Source organism: Rhipicephalus microplus, chromosome 6 (genome assembly GCF_043290135.1).
Source record: "Rhipicephalus microplus isolate Deutch F79 chromosome 6, USDA_Rmic, whole genome shotgun sequence".
In the NCBI taxonomy this organism is placed as follows: Eukaryota; Metazoa; Arthropoda; class Arachnida; order Ixodida; family Ixodidae; genus Rhipicephalus; species Rhipicephalus microplus.
In genome coordinates this window covers 154,329,610-154,334,821 of record NC_134705.1, presented here as the reverse complement: position 1 = coordinate 154,334,821, position 5,212 = coordinate 154,329,610, and the positions used below count along the sequence as shown (strand labels likewise).

General features: G+C 40.8%; 2 non-coding genes across 2 annotated transcripts; both read right to left on the bottom strand.

The window, feature by feature from the left end:
* Positions 1–2,229: 2,229 nt before the first annotated feature.
* Positions 2,230–2,302, bottom strand: TRNAT-CGU (transfer RNA threonine (anticodon CGU)). Its single transcript has one exon. It is a non-coding gene; the product is annotated as a tRNA-Thr (tRNA).
* A 386-nt stretch (positions 2,303–2,688) lies between these two features.
* On the bottom strand, positions 2,689–2,761 carry TRNAT-CGU (transfer RNA threonine (anticodon CGU)). Its single transcript has one exon. It is a non-coding gene; the product is annotated as a tRNA-Thr (tRNA).
* Positions 2,762–5,212: the final 2,451 nt, after the last annotated feature.

Genomic DNA, 5,212 nt, shown 5'->3' with positions numbered 1-5,212 from the left:
ACAAAATATGAAGACAGCTTTTCCATTGCATTCAGAGGATTGGGCGTCGCTCAGCTGCTTAAGCTGTTAGAATTACCTGGAAAACGTAAAGAAATTTCGGTGCGAGTAACTTGAAGCTAGTGAAGGGGAGGCAGAGTACGTTTATTTTTTGTTAGCACGAAGTTTATACTTTCTTTGGGGAAACTGATCGGCTGGGATTTATAAGATATTGGAGTCGGATAGTGCTGAATGGTAATGATGGGGTTTTAAGTTGAGCTGGCCTTACTGGTGATGTAAAAGGTTCACTACTTTTTATGACATGTCTGTACATTCCCGACAGCTACATTCTCAACATCATATGAGTTCTTTTTTATAAAACGTAACAATGAACCAGAGGTGTATGTATTGTCGAGCGTGGCTGTGTTAATAATAAAACATCCTTTATTAAAATTGTTGATTTCAGTTATTCAACGTCAGAGCCATGCTAGGCTCTGAAGAATCCTTGGGGAAAAAATGCGCTATGCGGGCGTGTTCTCAGCACAACGTCAATCGTGGCAGTAGTGGTGGCAATCTAATTTTATAATAAAGCAATCAACATTGCATTGTCACTTAAATCATGCTGGCGTCATGTTTGGTCGACGTTAATTTTTATTCCAGCGCTGACAACTGTTTTATAGCAGTCTTATCAAAATCACATTTGTACCCATATCATTCAGTAAGCCATATGTATGCGGCGCACTGTCACAGAGGAACACGCTAACGGAAGTTGCGCGTAATATTCACGTCATGGCATTGTCAGTTGTACTTAGCTTCGATAATACTGACGTATGTGCTGTAGCGCGTGTTGTGACGTTACGTTATACTATAGGCTGCCCTCTAAACATCAGTGCACTGAACATTCTAGGTAAGCCCACGAGGTTTACCCTGAGAACAATACGTCCACACTCCAACCTATTACAAAAGCTTCAGGCATAATTCTTCACCGCCACAGCCATGGCAAACAAATTGCACAAAATCGCTTACAGTTGTGTTGCGGGTACCACGCTTCTCCGAACAGTGACGTTGTATGGTAAAGTGAATGTGTCTCTCATACAAGATAGTTGTGAGGATTGTGAGCGTGGTGGGTAGCCAGCAAGTGTGTTCAAAGAAGTTACACAAAGATTGTTAAAAAAAAAGCTGTGAAACGCCACTTTTCCAACTTTTGCTGGAAAGCCTGGCATTTTTGTTAATATCTGCCGCACAGAAAGTAATTCAACGTTATGCAGAATAAAATAAATACTATTCAAGTATATTTCGAAGTCAGAAATATCCGCTGCAAACTGAGAAACACACCGTTAAGAAAAATTGAAAAAAAAAACTGATAGACATTTTTCACTTTTCTGCGTGACCATTAGCATCGACTAAACGTCAGATCTCTTGCTGACCCTTGATCAATACTGCGTATGCGATGTGACAGATTTGGAATCAGAGAAAAGAAAAAAACAGGTGGAAACATGTGGGCCATTGCACCGTTGCTTTGATGATGGTAGGCCACAGTGATGGAAACATTGATGTGGTATCACACACATTATACAAGAGAAAATCAACGTATCAATATATATATATATATATATATATATATATATATATATATATAAGGGAAAGAAGTGTATACCTAAGGGCTCGTTTTTCCGTGTTTTAACACAATATTGATGAGATATAACAGACAGTAATGCCAAGGAATGTACAGGGGAAGTTATTAGAACCAATGGAATGTAAATAAGAAGAAAGAAGAAAGAAAAGTGGATGAAAAAATTACCAACTGTGAGCAGGAATCGAACCTACGACCTTCGAATTACGCGTTCGATGTTCTAACCACTGAGCTATCACAGCGGCCCTCCCTCCATCCACTTTTTTGGGGTTTATCTGTGAATTTAGAAGTAGGAGCGACAGTCAGCGCCATCTATAAGCCAAACAACGAGTGTGAAAACACTCTTATGCGCATGTTTGGCGTCACGTAGCACGTGAACTTATTATGAGCGGGCAGCTGATTAATTGTCCCTCTTACCTAAACACACCAAGTCTGCCAGTACGAGACCCTCGTTCAATGAAATAAGGGAAAGAAGTGTATACCTAAGGGCTCGTTTTTCCGTGTTTTAACACAATATTAATGAGATATAACAGACAGTAATGCCAAGGAATGTACAGGGGAAGTTATTAGAACCAATGGAATGTAAATAAGAAGAAAGAAAAGTGGATGAAAAAATTACCAACTGTGAGCAGGAATCGAACCTACGACCTTCGAATTACGCGTTCGATGCTCTAACCACTGAGCTATCACAGCGGCCCTCCCTCCATCCACTTTTTTTTTGGGGTTTATCTGTGAATTTAGAAGTAGGAGCGACAGTCAGCGCCATCTATAAGCCAAACAACGAGTGTGAAAACACTCTTATGCGCATGTTTGGCGTCACGTAGCACGTGAACTTATTATGAGCGGGCAGCTGAATAGTTGTCCCTCTTATACAACCTAAACACACCAAGTCTGCCAGTACGAGACTCTCGTTCAATGAAATAAGGGAAAGAACTGTATACCTAAGGGCTCGTTTTTCCGTGTTTTAACACAATATTAATGAGATATAACAGACATTAATGCCAAGGAATGTACAGGGGAAGTTATTAGAACCAATGGAATGTAAATAAGAAGAAAGAAAAGTGGATGAAAAAATTACCAACTGTGAGCAGGAATCGAACCTACGACCTTCGAATTACGCGTTCGATGCTCTAACCACTGAGCTATCACAGCGGCCCTCCCTCCGTCCACTTTTTTTTTGGGGGGGTTTATCTGTGAATTTAGAAGTAGGAGCGACAGTCAGTGCCATCTATAAGCCAAACAACAAGTGTGAAAACACTCTTATGCGCATGTTTGGCGTCACGTAGCACGTGAACTTATTATGAGCGGGCAGCTGAATAGTTGTCCCTCTTATACAACCTAAACACACCAAGTCTGCCAGTACGAGACCCTCGTTCAATGAAATAAGGGAAAGAAGTGTATACCTAAGGGCTCGTTTTTCCGTGTTTTAACACAATATTAATGAGATATAACAGACAGTAATGCCAAGGAATGTACAGGGGAAGTTATTAGAACCAATGGAGTGTAAATAAGAAGCAAGAAGAAAGAAAAGTGGATGAAAAAAATACCAACTGTGAGCAGGAATCGAACCTACGACCTTCGAAGTACGCGTTCGATGCTCTAACCACTGAGCTATCACAGCGGCCCTCCCTCCATCCACTTTTGTTGGGTTTATCTGTGAATTTAGAAGTAGGAGCGACAGTAAGCGCTATCTATAAGCCATCTATACATACATATATATATATATATATATATATATATATATATATATATATATATATATATATATATATATATATATATATATGTGTGTGTGTGTGTGTGTGCGCGTATATATTTAGTATATATGCAGGCAGCCTTAAACGGTGACAATAATTGAAGGCCTTCCTATCAAGAAGTGGCGAATCTATTACCGAAAGTACAGTTAGGCCATTACCCATCCCAATGATTGAATGGAGATAAATGTAAAACTTACCTGAATGCGATAAAAGTATATTAGGGCAAACTGTATGCCGATGTCCCAAACAAGCGATTATATTTAGGCATAACTCGAGCCGTTCTCACTCCTATAAAGCGAGCAGTGGTGTATAATTGAAGCAGTGTTCCGAAAACCTTTCCTATTCGACCCTTCTTTATACGTTGTTGTCGTTTAGGGTGAACATAAAACTCAGAGAGCAGCAAAAAAGCAACTCGGGTAGCTTAGCTGCTTTTTACTTTGTTAGAAACAGGTTAAAGCTGAGATAGTTGATATTGATCCAATTCACAACAACAACAACAACAATTTTACGACGAAGACGATTAAGAATAAGAACAAGAAGAAGAAGATAAAGAAGAAGAAGAGGAGGACGAAGAAGAAGACGAGGAAGAAGAGGAAGAAGAAGAAGAGGAGGAAGAAGAAGACGAGGAAGAAGAAGAACAACATGTGTGGGATTTGAAGTTCCGAAATCCCTGATATAACCACGAGTAGAGGGCTTAGGCAATTTCGTTCATCTTATGTTCTTTGACGTGCACTGCCATCGCACAGTACACGAGCCTCTACCACTTCGCCTGTTTCGAAATGTGACAGCCGAAGCCGGGATCGAACTCGCGACCTGCAGGTGAGCAACCGAGCACCCTAGGCACTGTTCCACCGAGACGGACAGAACTGAGAAAGAGTTCAAGGAAGCCTCAGAGGCACCACAATCTTTCGAGGTCAGCTCCTGTGAGTTTCTTGCTCGGTTTTCTTTTGGTGCCAAAAAGGACGCGTAAGACAACTAAGGCCGCACGTACAAACAGATATTGAACTTCTCCAACATTCACAAGCTTCAGAGCCGAATCACAAAAGTAAAGTCGTTTCGGCCATGAATGCTTCCGACTTCTGTGCCACTTCCTTTTCAAGACTGATCGTACTTGCTCGAGTCCGTCTGTTAGTCTTTGTGAAGGCACACATTGACAGAGGTGGCCCTGAAAAGTTGTCACGAAATTGTTATCGTTGTTTGTTATGCCCACGCAATAAAGCTCTTCAGCAAAGCTTAAAAATGAACTAGTCGGCATGGCATTGTAATGAGGTTGAGCCGAGTGAAGTTCACGAACTATACTAATGAAAAACAGCGCATTTGAGCACTTCTTGGCCTGACCTACTTTCCGTCAGTTGTTCGTGTATGTCTCTAGGTGCAGCCACACTGAAATAGTTAAAGTTCGCCAACTATTCTGCGTGGTAATGGAGCGATCAAAAATACTTTTCAAACCACACTTTTATTATTTATAGGGGAACACCAGGTATACAAGCACATTTTGTGCCACGTTACCTCTACATTTTTGCGATAAGATCCGCAAGAAGAAATTGCAGTTATTTTTTGCTATCTTGCATATGGCATCCACAGTTTGTGACTTGCACATAAAACATGTCACCTGGTACAATATCCAGCACAAAGGGGTAAATGAACGGTAGCATTGCCATAAACATTTATCTCTTAGAGATTTATTTGCTGCGATTTTTTAAGGTAAAGGTTAACCTTGTGGCATGTGCCAGACTGGCAGTATGGTGCATTTCGCTAAATACAGTCGTCGCATACTAAGGCCTCCGTAACAATTATCAAGGCGGAACAAGCTAACCATCACCTAGCTAAAGTGCAACAATCACCT